This window comes from Pinus tabuliformis, chromosome 2_2, assembly GCF_031772625.1.
Source record: "Pinus tabuliformis cultivar Carrire ecotype Pingquan chromosome 2_2, CPIR1, whole genome shotgun sequence".
Taxonomy (NCBI): domain Eukaryota; kingdom Viridiplantae; phylum Streptophyta; class Pinopsida; order Pinales; family Pinaceae; genus Pinus; species Pinus tabuliformis.
Window position 1 is genome coordinate 606232226 of NC_142300.1, and position 21534 is coordinate 606253759.

Here is a 21534-nt window from a genome sequence, read left to right on the forward strand (position 1 = left end):
AAATTATAATTTTGAGGGAAATTCTAAAGGAGCAATACATGTAATTAGTGGAGGATGAGAGACTCTCTAGTGTATTATCATTTTTGAAGTTGAAATAATTTGATGATACTTATTTTTTAACATGTTATACTAAGTAATGAACACTTTTCTTTGTGGGTTGTATTTTTGAACTCGAAAATTGTGGCGTTATATGAGTTTGTGTTAATTGATTTTTTTATCATATAGGAAATTAACTTTCATTACATATTTTTTCTTTTACTCAATCTCATTGACCATTTTGTGTAATTCTAAAAAATTGTGTATTCATCAACAATTATAGAGTTTTGATTGAAGAAGAAATCACAATAGTTACTCTAATATTTACACACCAAGGAGTTGAAAAACTTATAGATGGTGATGAACCACAAAATCCTAAAGATTTTGTTTTATTTGAAGTGAAGTAATTGGATGACTATTTTTCTATTAGTGAATCAATGCATAAGAAGGAAAAGAAAACTTGATGTAAATATTAAATGAGGGAACCAATAATTTACAAGATTTTATAATTAACTAAATGATTCACTAATATCTTACAAGATTTTCAAATTCATTGAAAGAACCACCAATATTTTACAACATTTTATATTTTAGTAAAATATTCCAGAAAAATGATATATAATATACAATGAACATTTGTTACTAGTAGAAAGGAAAACAAGAAATCACACGAAGATAAGGAACATAGGAATAGAAGAGAAGCGATATAGCAGAGAACTAACAAAGTGTTACTTTATATTATATTCACTTGAGAATCCAATCACAAAAGATACAATGATATATATATATATATATATATATATATATATATATATATATATATATAATTTGATACATCATAAATTAAAAAATGTAAATGCTTATAATGAAATACAAGTTTGTCCATAAGGGTGGTTGGCTAATTAGCATATCTAGTTTCAAGGGAAATTAGAACTTCTTGAATTACACCTGCAATATTAAGATGTGGATTCCTCTTATTTTCCCTTCCCTACGAGACCTATTGGAATGTTCAACTTCAATTTCCTGAGTGTGATGTTGTTGTTCCTAAGAGAGACCACATCATAAAATCTTGGCTCAAAGAAATTAAATTTATGTTGTAAGAAAGATGATCAAGATTATTGTGCTATTATAGGTGTTGGTGTTGAAGTCATATGGAATATTGTTTGATAAGTAGTTGGTGCAAGCACTTGAAGATGTTGATCAAGTATAAACTATTTTCATACAAATATACTTTCAGGGGCATCAAATTATTTTAAATATTACAAATATTGTACCATGTCGGCTAGTGATATGTACCCTGACAATTGTTGATCTACTAGTAGTTGATGTTCTAATTGTTTCACATTATTAACAATTCCATGAAAATAATCAATAACATTGTCATCTTCTACTTTTACTCTCCTCCCTTCTCTTGTTGATCTACTAGTAGTTGATGTTCTAATTGTTTCACATTATTAACAATTCCATGAAAATAATCAATAACATTGTCATCTTCTACTTTTACTCTCCTCCCTTCTCTAAACCATTGCTCTCCTCCTGATGTAGTTGGCATTAAGATTTTTCTCTTTTAAAACCTAATTCTCATGGGTAGACTTTTCTCGTGGTTGAGTTACCTATCGCGAGAACAATTCTCAAATTAGAAATTATTGAGTTTATCTTGAACTATGAGTCTATCTTGAAATTTGTTTTCATGAGCAGCTATTTTCTATTTTCTCACTCTGGTCGACCAATTGTTGTACAAACTATTGGATTGCAATAAGTGGTCATTAATTCCACTTGGATTGTTGTTATTAAGTTTGTCTATTTCCTAGTTCTAACATTCTAACTAAATCTCCATTTTATAATTGTTGTCTCTGCTAAAGTTGCCACAATCCAACATCCAATTTTGTAAGTGTCATTATTCAATGCATCTTTAAGAGTCAAATTATTGTATAATCATTTTTAATCATTATATATTGATAATTAGTTACAAATACATGTTTTATGATGGTATAACTTTAAATATTTGTGTTTTTATTTTATGAAATGTATTTGTTTGTTTGTTTGTGTTTGTATGTCTATAAATTATCGAACACAAAAAATAATTACACTAACTTTATACCAATAAATTATGTGATGATTTTAAGCATGCATAGTATCCAATGCAAGAATTACACTTCAAATGAATTGAATTCTTGCATAACTTATCTATGTTAAATTTAATAAAAGTTCACTTATTTTAGTAAATGGCCATGACATCATGAATGACAATGTATTCTTTTTTGTAACCACCACTATTCAATGTGTGTATTTTAAAATGACAAATATTTCTAATTAATATATTCTTATTATTAATTACAATTTTATGTTTTATGGTAGAATTTCAAATTCTTTTTGATTATATTTTATTTTGTGTATATGTTATATAATGGTTTTAACCAAACATAAATATCATATATAGCAATTACACTTTAAATGAGTTGAATTTGGGCATTAACTTATTTTATGTGAAAATTGAAATTCAACTTAATAACATCCCATTTATTTCTACAAATGATCATAACTTCTATTAATTAACACACATTTCAATAATAAAAATAACTATAATATCACAAATGATTATGATGATAAAATTTTTGCAAGCACAATTACTCAATACATTTAAAATATAAACCACAATACATTTAAAAAATATACCAAGAAATGTTTATCATGATCTCCTAGAAATTTTATACTTTATAAATTAATTAGCTGGAAATTGATGCTTTGTAGTGAAAGAATTTTCAAATGTGTTTTTTATTCTTTTATTATGAGTTTATTTTTTGTGTTCTTTCTTTCCTTTTTCTATAATGATTTTACACATACATAATATCAATCTAACGAGAAGAAAAATTTGAATCCTCTATTTTAACTAACTTATGTTCATTTAATTTGTTTATGATTATTTTAATCCAAATATATTTTAGAAACACAAATGTGGAGTTGAGTTTTTATCCTTTGATTTATATTTGTGTTTAATTTAATAAATTAATTTTCAAATAAAACGTATAATTCATTTAAAAGATATACAACTATCTTTTTTAAACATGCTAAAGATGTACTTTTCAAGGTTCTTATGTTTCCTCTAATTGCAAAAGTGAATTGTAATAAGCCTTGGAAAATTTCTATTAGTACCCTTTTAATTGAAGATGTTGCTAACAAGTCAGATTGGGTCAAATGATTACATGTGAGATTAGACTTATAATTCACAAGGAAAGAGTTATGTCCAAGAAGAGGCAAGATAAAAATGTAAAAAAATAAAGGTTCTCTTTTTTGCTTGAGTTGAATTGTTGGTTTTGTAGATGACCAAGAAAAAACATCTCTCAAAATAAAAATTCCATGAGTGAAACTCACTTAAAAGGTTTTTCGGAGATAAAACATGTTGGATAAAATATAAAGGGATATTGGGAAAGAATTATTGTTATCATACCCCAAATGTAGCAAGATGCTGTTAAGGGTCAAGGAAAGGTAAATTGGAAAAGGACTACTATTTGTTCTCCTAGGAAGTAGGAGTTACATCTTTGGGAGAACTACTTGGAATCATAGTTATTTGTTGGGAGAAATGAAATAACCTTTAAACTATTTCCAGCAAGAAAATCTTAGATAAGTATATTTTAGTCTATGTGGGTTTCCCAACAAAAAAAAGAATACACTTGAATGTGTGCAGTGATGAAAAATGATATTATATAATAAATTCAAGAAACTTGTTTGGATGAATATATATAAAGACACACAGTGACCCTTATTCACCTGTAAAAATATAGTTTGTTGTAAGATACTATAGTAAAGAATTATTGTAAGTAAGAAAAATAAATTTATACATAGTTTAACTTGTAGAAAAATAAATGTATCCCTAGCTTAGCTTGCTATAGGCCAAAGGACTGGAATCATGCCAATTGGCCATCGAACAAGAAGTCTTGGGTAAATTAATAATAACACCTAAAGTACAACCTTTCCAAACTCCCATGACAAGGGTTCAACACAGCTCTTGCCTAATTTGTGTATTCTCTTCTTCAAATAAAATGATAGTAATAGTAAATTATATAAAATCGTTATGTAGAAAAAAAAAATATAGAGCTCACATGAATATCTAATGTGTACTATAGAATATAAATAGAAATGATAGTATAGTATTGTAAAATTTTGATGGAATCACTTCATTACACGTAGTAACAAGTAAATAAATTGCATGAATTGTCCTTAGTAATAAAAAGAAAGATTTACATTGTACTACTTCCTCATAATTAAATATTTTCATTAACAAAGAGATGGTAAATCCCTTGAATTTAAATTGATATACATGGCTTGTTTTGAGTGTGGGCCCTTTTGGGAAAATCCCTAGCTAGATAAGGGTTTATTTACACTCGAACAACATCAAATTTCCTCGTAGCCAATAAGACCTTAGTAATTGTTTTAATAAACACTTAAATATTCTTAGGGTTTAGTGTTTAGTATTTGGGGTTTAAGGCTTATGGATTAGTGCTTGGGGTTTACGGTTAAGGGTTTAGGGTTTAGGGATGAACAACCCCGCCTAGGGGGGTATCCACTACTACATATTACACATAATGCATTCATCCCGTGGAGCCTCAAGGAGTTATGAAGAAAAATAAATAAAAGGAAATAGGTTTATGAAGAAGGATGGAAAAACAAAGGTCGAGGCATCTCATGTACCACAATTTTCTCCCTCCTACACTCACATACCCACGTGTGGTCTTCCCTTATTATAGATACTCATATAATTCTTAGGGTTTATGGTTTAGTGATTAGGGTTTGGGGTTTATTGTTTATAAAATTTTAGTAAATTATTTTAATATGCACTTAAATAAAAGTTCCAAATAGTTTTTAAAATGTTATAAAATTCTTAGGTTTTAGTGTGTACAGTTTAGGGTTCATAACACTTTAGTAAATGTTTTTAATATAAACTTAAATAAAAGTTACAAAACACTCTTTAAAATGTTATAAATGGAAGTTCGAAAGAGACATAGAACTGATGAGAGTTGAGTGAATGCAACAAAAAATAATGAAAACAAGTGTTAGACATCATATTGAATTACCCAGCAGATTGATATTCAAAAGGTCCCATACAAGAATAGTATGTCATAATATATATTAAAGGAAATTCTAGCAAAAATTAATTTACAAATAGACATTACCTCAACCTCACCTACAACTAGCGAAGAAGTTCGTCTAGTAGAGTCAACTACACCCAGCACTTCAGCTCCATAAATAAAGAAAGGGTAAAAGAACACCTAGTAAAAAAGTCGACTTAAGGCATGCTTGAGATACACAAATATTTGAAGCCCTAGAAAATTTTATGAGATCAACCAAGAAAAAATTTTAAAGAACGGTGTTGGATAGTAGCAAGATTTAGCAAAGACAACAATAACAAAGGGATTTAGTTAGAATGTTAGAACGATTAAATATAAAAACTTAATATCAATAATCCAAGCAGAATTGAATATCCACTTATTTCAATATAATATTTTGTAGAACAATTGGTCGACGAGAGTGAGCAAATAATTTCTCTTGTAAATAAATTTAAAGATAAAGTGATAGTTCAAGGGAGTGAAAATATATCCACTCAAATTGAAAAGGCTCACCAAGAATTTTTCCAAGAACAGGAACAGCTAGAACAAAAATTATATCATAGAGCCTAATATTTTTACTATTTTCTGATTATATTTATCATCCACATGCAATCAGATATAAATTAAATAATTTCTAATTTGAGAATTGTTCTCTCGACAAGTAGCTCAACATCAAGAAAGGTCTACCCATGAGAATTAGGTTTTAAGGGAGAAAAATCTTAATCCCAACTACAACAGGATGAGAGATAGTGGTTTAGAGAAGGGAAGAGAGTAAAAGTATAATCTGCCAATGCCACTAATTATTTTAATGGAATTGTTAATAAAGTGCAACAATTAGAACATCAATTAGTACTTCATCAACAATTGTCAGGGTACATATCACTAGCCAACAAGGTACAATATTTGAAATATGTCATATAATTTGATGCTCATGAAAGTATTCTTGTATGAAAATGGTATATATTTGATCAACATCTTCAAGTTGTTGCACCAAATACTTATCAAACCACATTCCATATGAATTCAACACCAACACTTGCAATAGGATAATCATCTCGGTCATCTTTCTGACAACATAAATTCAATTTCTTCGATGCACGATTTTAGGATGTGTTCTCTCTTCCAAACAACATCACACTCGGGAATTTGAAGTTGAAAGTTCCAATAGGTCACCTAGGGAATGGAAAATAAGAGAATTAACCTTTTAAATATTTCAGATGTAATTCAAAATGGTCTCAGTGACCATGAAACTAGATTTGCTAATTAGCAAACCACCGTTATGGACAAACTTTTATTTCATTTTAAGAATTTACATTTTTTAATTTGTAGTGTGTGAAATTTTGTACAAATTTTGTAAGACTTTGAATCTTCCCTTCCTTTTCACAAAGAAATAATTAAGGGTAGGGCAGATGTTAGAGGGGCTAGTCCACTTAATTGACCATCCCAAATAATTCAAGAATTGATATTAAAAATTCGATCAACTCTCTAGTCGAGTCAACAGTCTAAGTTAAATAGGCTAAATTGGTTTTGAAAATTAAATATAAAGTGACACATTGTTGGTTCTTTTCTACATCATTTCTCTACTACTCCTATGCTCCTTATATTCATGTTATTTCTTGTTTTCCTTTCTACTAGTAACCAATGGTCATTGTGTAGTATATATCATTTTTTTGGAATATTTTACTAAAGTATAAAATGCTGTAAAATATTTGTGGTTCTTTCAATGAATTGTAAAATCTTGTAAAATATTAGTGAATCACTCAATTGATTATAAAATCCTGTAAGTCATTGTTGAACCCTTCATTTAATATTTACATCAAGTTATTTTTCCTTCTTATGGATTATTCTCTAATAGAAAAATAGCTATCCAATTACTTCGCTTGAAATAAGCCAACATATTTAGGATTTGGTGGTTCATCACCATCTTTATAATTTTTTCAACTCCTTGATGTGTAACTATTATCGTAACTATTTTGTTTTCTTCTTCAACCAAAACTCTAATAATTGTTAATCAATACGCAATTTTTTGAAATTACACAAAATGCTCAACAAGATTGAGCTAAAGACAAAATATGTAATGAAAGTTAATTTCCCATATGATCAAAAAATAAATTAACAGAAACTCATTTAAAGCCACAATTTCCAAATTCTAAAATACAACCCACAAAGAAAAATGTTCATCACTTAGTATAACATGTTACAAAACAAGTATCATCAAAGGATTTCAACTTCAAAAATGACAATACACTAAAAAATCTCTCATCCTCCTCCAATTACATGTATTTCTCCTTTAGGGATATTTTATAATTTGATTAAAGGGATATTGTTTCCATGACAATGGATCCACTACAATGATCACATAGAAAGCTATAACATAGCTCATTTTTCCATACAAATAGGAAAGTAGAACATATTTTTGTTTCCTAATAAATATTTTGAAATAAAATACAAGATAAACAATGGATTCTCTAAAAAGTGAAGAATCTTAGGTTATGCTAGAAAGTGAACTGGAAATAAACTTTTTCCGTAAACCATTAGATATATAAAAAATTAATAATAATTACACAAAAGATGTGGAATACCCAAATAATAAACAAATCCATATATTATTCCCAATATCCTATGTTTCTCATGTAAACCTAAAAAAAGAACATAAGGCTTCTTATTAAAGAAACAATGTTAACTTTAACCAAACAATTTTTAAATGAATGATATTTGGATGAAACCAATCATTCCCAAACAAATGGTTCCTTAAACAATAAAACAAATACAAATGTTTAAGGGACTAATAATATTTAAAAAAATAAACGCAATCTTTTATTCTTAAAAAATTATTCATATTCTTGGCCAAGATATTAATTATCATTTAATAGCAGGATATTATGTATGTGAAGAGATCTATTCTATATTCACAAGATTTTAGCTTTCATTTCCACTGGTGGAGAATAGAGTGAAAATTTAATATTGGAATTTAAGAACAGTAATTTTAGAAGACGAGAAAGACTTTCATTAGAATATCTCTTATGGATGGTTATTTTCCAAGTTTATTTAACCTTCATGGCCTATTTTTATCATAGGGAGAACTAAGGAATTTTTTATTGTACATATATAATAAAAATATGATCAGTTTTAGTAGAAGAGTTGCAATAGGAGGTGATGTAGGTGTTACTTATCCTGAACAATGTGTGTTATTGAACAATTATCTCCTTGTTAATGAAAATTATTATCTTTTCCATTGATTTTATATCTATTTTATTATATTTTATTGCTTTCCTGAAATATATTTATTAATTTATCAATAACCATCAAAAAAATATATTTTTATGTTATAATATTATTCTCTTCCAAATCATGTGGAAGGTGTCTTGCACATCTCACCTTCATTCAAAGGGGGGCTTTCATTATTAATGAGGTTAGTGAAACATTAATATGTGTATAAGGGTTTCATTATATTTTTATTTGTATCCTTTAAATTATACTTCTAAAGAAATAAATGGGAATGCATTCAATATCTGCATAATATCAGTAAAAATCATTAAGACAGACTAGGAAAGCTACATAAATTAAATGAATGAAAGGAAAATAATTCCGAATACATGATATCCATCAAAATGGTTAGTCCTTTATTCCTATTACATTTCATAGATTAAAAAAAAATAGACATTAATTAAATTATAACTTTATTTAAAATTATATTGTGATTATTTATAAAAATATTTTTTTGCATGCATATTTCAACAACAACAACAAAAAATCTTAGTGGAAAAGTTAAGCAATTAAATATGTGAATATGACTATGAATGTTTAAATAGATTCCATGGGGTTTAGATATATGTCATCAACTTAATAACTAAATTATCACTATGGAAGATCTATTCTTCTGATTAGCATAATTGTAGGCATATCTATTTTGGAATTTATAATCAATTTAAGTTAAAATAAAATATTAACATTAAATTAACAAACTAGGGAAGCCATATAAATTAAATGGATCCATATAAATTAAATGGATCGAAGTGCAAATAAAATCCAATCCATGATAATCATGAAACGAGTACCCCATTATACCTATCACATTTTACAGATTAAAAGAAACATAAAAATTAACTAAATTATAATTTTATTACAAGTTATATTGTGATTATTTACAATAATATTTGTTTACGTGCATATTTCAACAAAAAATAATCTTAGTGAATTTATTTTTCCTCCACATTTAAGGTATTTTCTAAATTATTTATTATAACAAGGTTACTATATGCCAATTTCAAGCTAAAATTTAGATAGAAATGGGTTCTATATTTTATGTTTTAGGTTGAAACTACCAATTTTTTACTTTAAAAGCAAATAAATATTAGTTTAAAATTTAACTTTTAATTTTTTTGCTTTGCCATCAACCATTCACTCTTTATAACTTTGAAATTGTCAATCTTTTACTTCAAAAGAAATTAACTTTTGTTTTTAAATTTAACTTTCAATTTCTTACTTTGCATATTTTAAAATTTAAAAGTTAATTATTTTGGTTTTTTTATTTATTAAAGGTTAATTATTTTGATTTTTTATTTAAAGTTATCTTTCTTTTTGTTTTTAAATTTAACTTTTAATTTTTTACTTTGTATTTTAAAATTTTATGGCTAAGTATTTTGCTTTGTTTTTTTTTTTTTTAATTTAACGTTTAATATTCCCTATTCTATATTTAGGTAACTTTTTGCTTTTTGGTAACTTTTTGCTTTTTGGTAACTTTTTGCTTTTTGGTAACTTTTTACGTTTTTGAATTGTTGTAATTAGTATTTCTGGGATTCAACCATAGCATTTGAGCAGTTTCCAGGCAGATCCGAGGAATCCGCATTCAAGCAGTTTATTCATAACCGTTTAATCATTGTTCGAAAGCGGATTTCAAAATGGCAATCTGTCGCAAATGTTTTCAAGATGTTCTCAATTGTTTCAAGACGTGTTACATGAGGAATATATGAAGGTCGTGTGTTCGACTCACAATGTTGTTGCCTCTGTATATGTATCTTTGTTGGGAGAGCCTGATGTGTTCGATCCACAATGTTGTTCTTCTGTATCTTTGTTGAGAAGGTCGTGTGTTCCATCCACTTTCCTTTGTATCTTTGTTTGGTCAGACTGAATATATAAAGGTCCTATGTTAGATCAACGCTTCTCTGTATCTTTGTCGGGTCGTGTGTTCGATCCAACCTCCTCTTTATCTTTGTTGGTAGAGCGGCTCTGTATCTTGTTTGGAGAGCGTGAGACTGCCTCTAGACGGAATATATGAAGGTCGTGTGTTTGATCCAGGCTCAACGCAGCTAGCACTTCATAATTCCACTTCAAATCACGTTGGAGGTAAGGAGGCCATTTCTGTCAATTCAATTTATCTTAACATTCTTGACGCATGCCTCTTCTTCTTCGATATTTGTTCTACTTCTTCTTCGATTTGTGTTATTTTGTTTTAATGTCTTGATTATAAAAAATTCATTCAACTATAGATATCGTTTATGGATAGTTTTGTTTGAACATTTGAAGCCATGCTTTTTTCTGTGACTATGGATTTGGTTTATTCATAAGTTTGTTTGCGGAATACTTGTTTTAAAGTGTTGTTAATAAAAAAATTCAGCAATTATGCATATCGTTTTGGAAAATTTTGTTTCCACATTTAAAACCATGCCTTTTTTTGGAGCTTTGTTTTAAACTAGGGCATATAATGGAGTGTTGTTTTAAAGTAGGGTTTATAATTTTTTTTGTGAAACTATAGATATCGTTGGTGAATAATTCTGTTTGTACCTTTGATACCATGCAATTATGGATATAGTTTGTGAATAATTCTCTTTGTACATTTGAAATTATGTATTTTCTTTGAATTTTAAGGTAAGGTGTATACCTTTTTCCTACAAATATGTATAGCTTTTATGGAAAATTTTGTTTGCACATTTGAAATGTTGAGCACTTGTTTATAATTCTTTTTCTGCAACTATAAGAAATACTTATTGATATCTATTATACATTTGTTAACACATTGAAAGCTGTGAGCGCTTCGTCATCAATATTCGGCCTCAAGTACTATATAGGCTCAATTACTATCAGGCCTGTGGACTGAATTTTTGGATTATGGTTAAGAAGGCATCAATCATAGATATCTTTAGGCACAAAATTATGATCTAGATTACAAGGTTGACTTCATAGAAATTCTTGGAAACATGCATCTCTTTGGGTTTTTTGGGTGGGTGATACATTTTGATGTCTTTTTTCTTTAACTATATCTTAATATGAAAATGGATTCAACTTTTTTTTTATTGGAATTGGAATTTCGTACTAAAATTATATATTTTTGAAATTTTTAATATACAAATAAATTTAACTTTGTAAATTATATTTTTAAATATAAAAATGTATTTTTAATATTTTCAAATATAAACATGTAGAAATAATGTAAGAATTGAAATTTGAGACTAATATCATATATTTTTGAAATTTTTAATACACAAATAAATTTAAAATAGTTAGAATTTTATTTTTTATTTTTTTAAATATAAGAAGAAAATGTTGTGAGGTGTGTTTATTTTTTTTAATGTTCACATCTCTTTCAACTTTGATATTGAAAATCATAACTTCTATTTTGTTATAATAGTTGAAATAGAATGAAGGTATCAAAATACATCTTAGTGTGCCAATACATTATAAATACACCAATGCATTAGAGGTACACCTTAGTAGCCAAGGTATTGAAGGAATACCAACATTAATCTTGTGTTTCAACCACCTTAACTTCATTTGGTCGAATGACTTGGAAGATATTTGTAGTTCCATTTGAGTCCACATATGTGAGATTATAATATCATTATTATTGGTGTTCCACCTTACTTAGTGGAGGTTTTACGAAGCTTGGTTTTGTTTTGCTTTTACTAAGTTTGGTTGTGTTTTGTGTCTGTAAGTTACTTAGGGGTTTCGAGAATTTATGTCTATGGGGATTGAGTTTTTACTTGATTTTATTTTTTTAATATTTTATATAATTAATATATTGATTTTAAATAGTTTTGGAAATTAAGAATATGAGTTGTGTTACTTTTCTATATAAATTTTACAAAAAAAATAACAAATAACTAAATTGTTGTTTTCATAATTACTTATTTATATTGCAAATTGTTACACATGTTACTTGTTATGTTATCATATATAAATTGATATCTATTATCACTTTAAAGAATGAATCAATAGGTATCATAAATGAAGGGAATGAAATGATATGTAATTTTGATTTCTTTCTTAGGCTTTCTGAGGAGGCCAAGGGGGAGGTGGAGGTAGGGGTGTTGGACGAGGAGGAGTTGAAGGTGGTTGTGGAGGAGGTGGAGGTGGAGCATGAGGACATGGTGGAGGAGGAGGTGTAGGTGGAAGAGGTGGTAGTGATGGTGGAGGTGGAGGAGGAGGTGGTGGAAGAGGTGGTGGAGGTTAAGGTGGTGGATGAGCTGGAGGAGGAGGATGAGGAGGAGGAGGAGGAGGTGGCAAAGGTGGTGGAGGTAGAGGAGGAGGAGGCGGAGACGGTTGAGGAGGTGGCGGAGGAGGAGGCAGAGGTGGTGGAGGAGGTTGTGGAGGAGGAGGAGGGGGTGTAGGTTGGGGAGGTAGTAGAGGAGGAGGAGGAGGAGGAGTAGGTGGTGGTGGTGGTGTTGGTGATGGTGGTGGAGGATGAGGTGCTCGAGGAGCAGTAGGAGGAGGTGGTGTTGGTGGTCAAGGTGGAGGTGGAGGTGGAGGTGGAGGAGGTGGAGGGTGAGGATGAGGAGGATGTAGAGGTTCTGGAGGAGGTGAAGTTGGACATGGAGGAAGAGGAGGTGGTGAAGGGAGAGGTGGAGGTGGAGGTGGTGGAGGAGGGGTAGGAGGAGGTGTAGGAGGAGGTGGAGGTGGAGGGGGATGAGGAGGGGGACGAGGAGGTGGAGGTGGAGGTGGAGGCGGAGGAGGAGGTGGAGGAGGAGGAGGAGAAGGAGAAGGAGGTGGTGGTGGAGGAGTTGAAGCTAGAGCCAGAGGAGGAGGGGGTGGATGGTGGAGGTGGAGGTAGAGGAGGTGGTGGTGGAGGTGGAGGATTAGGAGGAGGTGGAGGCGGATTTGGTGGAGGTGGTGGTGGTGGAGGTGGAGATAGAGGATGTGGTGGTTGAGGTGGAGGTAGAGGAAGTGGTGGTGGATGTTGAGGAGGTGGAGGAAGTTGTTTGGGAGGTGGTGGTGGAGGAGGAGGTAGATTCAGAAGAGGAGGCAGAGGGGGAGGCATAGGTGGTGGAGGTGGTTGGGGTGTAGGTGGAGGAAAATGAGGCGGACGAGGTGGAGGTGCAAGTGGCCGGAGAGGAGGTCATTGAGGAGGACTTGGAGGTGGAGGAGGAGAAATAGGAGTTGAAAATGGAGGTGGAGGGGGAGGGGTAGGAGTTGGAGGTGGTAGAGGAGGTGGAGGTGGAGGTGGTGGATGAGGAGGTGGTGTGGGATGTGTAGGTGGTGGAGGAGGAGGTGGTGGTGGTGGAGGTGGAGGACGAGGTGGTGGAGGTTGAGGTAGCGAAAGAGGTGGTGGAGGTTAAGGTGGTGGAGTAGGAGAAAGAGGTGGCAAAGGTGGTGGAGGTAGAGGAGGAGGAGGTGGAGGTGGTGGAGGAGGTGGTGGAGGAGGAGGCAGAGGTGGTGCAGGAGGCTATGGAGGAGGAGGAGGGGGTGTAGGTTGGGGAGGTGGTGGAGGAGCGGGTGGTGGTGGTGGTGGAGGAGGAGGAGGAGCAGGTGGTGGTGGCGGTGATGATGGTGGTGGAGGAAGAGGAGGAGGTCGCAAAAGCGGAGGTGACAGAGGAGGGGGAGGTGGAGGTGGAGGCAGAGGAAAAGATGCAGGTGATGGAGGAAGTGGAGGAAGAGGAGGTGGTGGTGGTGAAGGTTGAGGTGGAGTTGAAGGATGAGGTGTTTGAGGTGGAGGAGGAGGAGGTGGTGTTGGTGGTCGAGGTGGAGGTGGAGGTGGAGGAGGGGGAGGGGGAGGATGAGGTGGAGGATGAGGAGGACGCAAAGGTTCTAGAGTAGGTTGAGTTCGACATGGAGGAAGAGGAGGTGGTGAAGGGAGAGTTGGACGTGGAGGTGGAGGTGGTGGAGGAGGAGGAAAAGGCAATGGAGGAGGAGGGCGACGAGGAGGTGGGGTGGAGGTGGAGGTGGAGGGGGACGAGGAGGGGGAGGGGGAGGGGGAGGTGTAGGTGGAGGTGGAGGTGGAGGAGGATGAGGAGGAGGTGGAGGAGGAGGAGTAGAAGGAGGAGGTGGTGGTGGTGGAGGAGTTGAAGCTAGAGCTAGAAGAGGAGGGGTTGGATGGCGGAGGTGGAGGAGGTAGAGGTATAGGAGTTGGATATGGTGGAGGAGGAGGTGGAGGTGAAGGTGGAGGTAAAGGAGTTGGTGGTGGATGTGAAGGAGGAGGAGGAGGTGGAGGAGGAGGAGGAGGTGGTGATGGTGGATTCAATAGTTTGAAGGTGGAGGTGGAGGTGGAGGTAGAGGATGTGGTGGTGGAGGTGGAGGTAGGGGAAGTAGTGGTGGATATGGAGCAGGTGGAGGAGGTTGTTAGGGAGGCGGTGGTGGAGGAGAAGGAAGATTCTGAAGAGGAGGTAGACAAGGAGGCATAGGTGGTGGAGGTGGTTGAGGTGTAGGTGGAGGATAATGAGACGGAGGAGGTGGAGGTGGAGATGAGGGAAGAGGAGGTCGTGGAGGAGGAGGTGAAGGTGGATGAGGAGAAAGAGGAGTTGATGATGGAGGTGGAGGGGGAGGGGGAGGTGTTGGAGGTGGTGGAGGAGGTGGAGGTGGAGGTGGTTGAGGAGGAGGTGGTTCAGGATGTGTAGGTGGTGGAGGAGGAGTTCAAGTTGGTGTTGGAGGAGGTGGAGGTGGTGGTGGAGGAGGAGAAGGAGGAGAAAGTGGTGGAGGTAGAGGTGGTGGAGGAGGAGAAGGTGGTGGAGATGGACGTGGTTGAGGAGTTGCCGGTGAAGGAGAGGAGGATGTGGATTAGGATGAGGAGGAGGAGGAGGAGGAGGAGGAGGTGGATGTATGCAACCTAATTTATGATTCATGTCTTAAATTCAAATATCAATTTGTCACTCTCTGCTCCATTGTTGAAAATGAAATCTACAGTATCATGAATCCATAACATATCTCTTGACATACATAATATCCTACCATTAAATTATAAGTAATACATTTAGGAATATTTCCTCTATGCACAAATATAGTCATTCAAGTACATGAAATCTCTTTAACGTTTAGATCTGATATCTTGGCCAAGAATTTGAAGCATTTTTCAAGTTTTTTTTTAACTTTTATTAGTCCCTTAAACACTTATAGTTCTCGTTTTATTTTTCAATGAACCATTTCTTTTGGAATTCCTAATTTCATCTACTTATCGTTTATTTAAAATGTGTTGGGTTAAAGTTAACATTGTTTCTTGAATAAGAAGCCATATGTTCTTTTTTTTTTATGTTTCCTTGAGAAACATAGTACATTAGGAATAATACATGGTTTTTTTTTAATTATTTGGGTATTCCACATATTTTGCATAATTATTATTGTTTTTTTATATATTTAATGGTTTAAGGAAAAAAAATAATTTCTAGTTCACATTCTTGCATGACCTAAGATTCTTCAGTTTTTAGAGAATCCATTGTTTATCTTGTATTTTGTCTCAAAATATTTATGAGTAAAGGGAAATATATTGTACTTAGCTATTTGTATGGAAAAATGACCTATGCTCTATCTTCCTATGTGTTCATTGTACGAGATTTATTATCATGGGAACAACATTCCTTTAATGAAATTATACTTTTGAGGGAAAGGCTAAAGGAGCAATATATGTAATTAGTGGAGGATGAGAGACTCTCTAGTGTATTATCATTTTCGAAGTTGAAATAATTTGATGATACTTATTTTTTAACATGTTATACTAAGTAATGAACACTTTTCTTTGTGGGTTGTATTTTTGAACCCGGAAATTGTGGCTTTATATGAGTTTGTGTTAATTGATTTTTTTATCATATAGGAAATTAACTTTCATTACATATTTTGTCTTTTAGTCAATCTCATTGAGAGTTTTGTGTAATTCCAAAAAATTGTGTATAGATGGTGATGAACCACAGAATCCTAAAGATTTTGGTTTATTTGAAGTGACGTAATTGGATAACTATTTTTCTATTAGAGAATTAATGCATAAGAAGGGAAGGAAAACTTGATGTAAATATTAAATGAGGGAGCCAATAATTTACAAGATTTTATAATTAACTAAATGATTCACTAATATCTTACAAGATTTTCCAATTCATTGAAAGAAACACCAATATTTTACAACATTTTATATTTTAGTAAAATATTCCAAAAAAATTATATATAATATACAATGACCATTTGTTACTAGTAGAAAGGAAAACAAGAAATCACATGAAGATAAGGAACATAGGAATAGAAGAGAAGCGATGTAGCAGAGAACCAACAAAGTGTTACTTTATATTATATTCTCTTGAAAATACAATCACAAAAGATACAATGATATATATATATATATATATATATATATATATATATATATATATATATATATATATATATATATATATATATATATATATATATATATATATATATATATATATATATATATATATATATATAATTTGATACATAATAAATTAAAAAATGTAAATGCTTATGATGAAATACAAGTTTGTCCATAAGGGTGGTCGGCTAATTAGCATATCTAGTTTCATGGGAAATGAGAATTTCTTGAATTTCACCTGCAATATTAAGATGTGGATTCCTCTTATTTTCCCTTCACTATGAGACCTATTGGAACATTTGATGCGGGAGCACTCAGCAGCAAATGTGGACCAGAGGATCAGAACAGAGGAAAGTCTGTTTTAAAGCAGAAAAACAGAACTAAAGCAGATTTAAAGCAGATAAATTTAAAGTAGCTTTAAAGCAGATATGTCTTGAGGAGACTTGCTATTGATAACAACCATGCACACTTTTTGGAGAGATTTCATTGTAGAAAAACTAGGAGAAGATCTGATCGATCCTTCCTAAGACTTCTTATATCAATGCAATGCGATAGGGTGTGGGAGATATCTGTTTGTGAGGTAATTTGTGAGTGGCAAGATGTAGCCGAGCGTGAGATCGTTCTTAAGGCTGAAATGCCTTCATTTTGTAACCGTGTTGTCTAATATATAAACCTGGGTTTGGTGTTGTTGTGTACATGTGTGTTTTGTAATTTCCGTGTTGTGTGTTTGTTTAATTACCATATGTTATTGTTCTGAGTATTATGAATATCATCGTATGGAGTGGTGGAAATTGTTGAATGGCGTTGAGTGCCAGCGAAGAGGTGATGTATATGCATGGAGCTGGTAACGTCCAACGCTGATGAAGGAGAGATCGGTTGAAGACACCGTGCAGCGTAGGGAAGAGTTCAATATCGAATTGTAAAATTTGATGCCAAATGAGTGATGACAGTGATTGCAGAGGGGTGGAGCAACCGAGATTGATCATCGCATTAGCTCAGCAGTTTACAACTTTTGACTTCCGATTACACCACAGCGATTCCGATTTCTGAAACTGCCGATTGTTAAAGATCGCCGAGTAAAGAAATGCCTGAACACATGTATAGAATATTTATTTTGAAAGCGTTCAATTCTGTGTTTTTAATTAGCCATAATGGAACCAGCGACATCGCATATGATTAGTTATAAATCAGTTTGACATGAATCAGGACTAGAGAGTTCAATCGGAATCATGAACGCTATAGTCGGAATTGGATCAGAGGGTTTCATATTGACATCAGATCAGAGTTGGGATGTGTGGCTGCCGATGTCTACAGCGGCACCCATATTATTTCAAAATCCATATATTGTTATTACGAGTAGAGACTTATATTTCATGCTTAAAATGGTGTTTAAGGGATGATCAATATCTAATGTAATACCACGTTTTAAAAGTTAAATCGCTTCCGTTTAGGCTTGTGGGCCCATAAACCACAGGCCCAGGATCGTATTTTATCTAGGAATTGGGATTTTGGGCAACCCCAAATTCTCGTCCCATCAGGTGCTATCAGAGCGAGAAAACGATTCTGTGGAAGTAGGTACAATTCTTGATAAATTATGTATGATCTTTATATTTTGTGTTGGTAGCACCGAGGAAGGTGAGAAGATTGTAGAGGAAGGTGAGAAGATTGCAATAGCCTAGAGTGTTTACCAAAAGACCAAGTCTAGAGGAGAGCTTGGTGAGGTAAGAGGCAGCAAGGAGGACTTGTTGTTGCAGAGGTAGATTGCAGCTCACAAGTTAAAGATATTACAAAGACCAGGAGAAGCATATGACCAGGAGGTCATAAATTTTTGTGCCTCGGGAGTCTGATGCGGGAGCACTCAGCAGCAAATGTGGACCAGAGGATTAGAATAAAGGAAAGTCTGTTTTAAAGCAGAAAAAGAGAACTAAAGCAGATTTAAAGCAGATAAATTTAAAGTAGCTTTAAAGCAGATATGTCTTGAGGAGACTTGCTATTGATAACAACCATGCACACTTTTTGGAGAGCTTTCATTGTAGAAAAACTAGGAGAAGATTTGATCGATCCTTCCTAAGACTTCTTATATCAATGTAATGCGATAGGGTGTGGGAGATATTTGTTTGTGAGGTAATTTGTGAGTGGCAACATGTAGCCGAGCGTGAGCTCGTTCTTAAGGCTGAAATGCCTTCATTTTGTAACCGTGTTGTTTAATATATAAACCTGGGTTTAGTGTTGTTGCGTACATGTGTGTTTTATAATTGCATTCATTCCGTGTTGTGTGTTTGTTTAATTATCATATGTTATTGTTCTGAGTATTATGAATATCATCGTATGGAGTGGCAGAAATTGTTGAATGGCGTTGAGTGCCAGCGAAGAGGCGATGTGTATGCATGGAGCTGGTAACATCCAACGCTGATGAAGGAGAGATCGGTTGAAGACAGCGTGCAGCGTAGGGAAGAGTTCAATATCGAATTGTAAAATTCGATGCCAAACGAGTGATGACAGTGATTGCAGAGGGGCGGAGCAACCGAGATTGATCATCGCATCAGCTCAGCGGTTTACAACTTCTGACTTCCGATTACACCACAGCAATTCCGATTTCCGAAACTGCCGATTATTAGAGATCGCCGAGTAAAGAAATGTCTGAACATATGTATAGAATCTTTGTTTTCAAAGCGTTCAATCCTGTGTTTTTAATTAGCCATAATGGAACCAGTGACATCGCATACGATTAGTTATAAATCAGTTTGACGTGAATCGGGACTAGAGAGTTCAATCGAAATCATGAACGCTATAGTCGGAATTGGATCAGAGGGTTTCATATTGACATCATATCAGAGTTGGGATGTGTGGCTGCCAATGTCTACAGCGGCGCCCATATTATTTTAAAATCCATATATTGTTATTACGAGTAGAGACTTATATTGCATGCTTAAAATGGTGTTTAAGGGATGATCAATATCTAATGTAATACCACGTTTTAAAAGTTAAATCGCTTCCGTTTAGGCTTGTGGGCCCATAAACCACAGGCCCAGGATCATATTTTATCTGGGAATTGGTATTTTGGGCAACCCCAAATTCTCGTCCCATCAGGTGGAAGTTGAAATGGAAGAATACATCTATGAACCAGAACAAGGAGAATTTCTGGGAGATAGTGAAGATGAAGGCTTGAAGACTGAAACTTCAAGTAAGACCAAAGGGTCATATGGTTTTAAATCTGACAATTTGTGGATGTTTGCAGGTGAAAGACAAAGAAATGGGATGACTGCAGGAGTTCGAGAAAGAGAGATTGCAGTAATGAAGGTACAATTGCAGGTACTGGAAGAATGGCTGCAAGAGCAGAAAGATCAAAATGGAAAATGGATCTTTCCACTGAAGGGAAAGAGAGTGATTTGGCGACAGTTGCAGAGAAGGTTGAAGCAAATTATGATTGCCTTGTTGAAAAAGGGACTTAGAGTTCTTGCGCCAGAGTTGGAGTTTGAAATTCCCACATGCAGATATATTAAGAGAAAAATGTTGAAGGAAGCAGTCAAGACTGAAAAGACTCATGATTTAAAAACTAATGAGTTGCGCATGTTTGCAGGTACAGAACAGGAAGATAAACAAGCTTTAGAGTTTGTTCAAGAAGAGTTGAGCCTGAAAGCTGTTCAGATCGATAATGAGTTAGCAAGATCTCAGAAGCAGATGGAGAAGAAGGAGTCTAATCAGGATGTTGAGGCAGAAAGAGAAGGACCAGTTGATGATTGGTCAAAAACTGGTGAAGGTATAGAAAATCATGTGAAATTTCCAAGGTCTACTCCTAATGAAGTTGTTGAATTGTATAGGAAACTAGATCTCCAGAGAAGAGAGTTGGAGAGACAGAAGACTGATTGGATGGAGAAAAAAGGGAAGAGAGTCTTTGGGAATGACAGTCATAAAGCAAAAGATGGTAAGAAGGAAGGACTAGATAACAGTCTCATGGTGAAGGCAAATCAGCATACTGATGTGCTGATTGGGATCGAACAACATACTGAGATACTGGCAGAGGGAAGTAAGGCACTGATGCCTTGTGATTTTTGTGTTAAAATGTGTTTTGTGAATGCAGGAATTGTCACTGGTGCTAAGAAACATTTGACTTAGCTGAACAGTCAATTAAAGGGGAAAGAAGTTCTCTGTTCCAGAAAACAAGAGGGGGTGGATGATCGGGTGGCAGTAAGAAATGAGGAAGTCAGAACAGAGACGAGCATAGAAGCAAGAAATCAGCAGCTTGAAGATTTATTGGACAAGGAAATTGAATTAATCAAAAGAATCATGCTGAAAGTGTCTCAGAAAAATACAGCAGCAAAGAAGAGAAGTAGCAGAAGCAGCAAGAGGAAGACAACAGAAGATTGCAAGAGTGTGGCTAGTGCAGCAAAGCAGCATAAAATATGGAGACCTGGAGAATAACAGACAGAAGCAGGGGCAAGTGCAAAGTTACAGTACAAGATATGGGATCCAGGCAAACATGGAGCTGAGCACATGATGAGGAGATCATGAAATTTTCTACCTTGGGAGTATGATGCGGGAGCATCAGCCCAAAGGGAAATTATTGTAAATAATAGGGGTCATGCATTAGTTAATTAGATATTCTCAAATAAAACTAGGAGAGCTTTTAGGCATAAAGGAGTGGATGTGGACATTAAAGTGATAAGGATAGATTTTCTATTTTAGAATAGGGAAAAAATGGAAAAAGACAAAAAGATGTTTTTCCATGTGTATGCATTGCATGTAGAGTTAAAGCTTTTAGTTGAGTGATTTTGGGATTTTTTATCTTTAAGAAGCCTCCAAGGCATTAGGTAGAGAAGTGTGAGGAGTGAGTGTGAGAAGTGAGCAAGGTTTTTCTTGGGAGCCTTC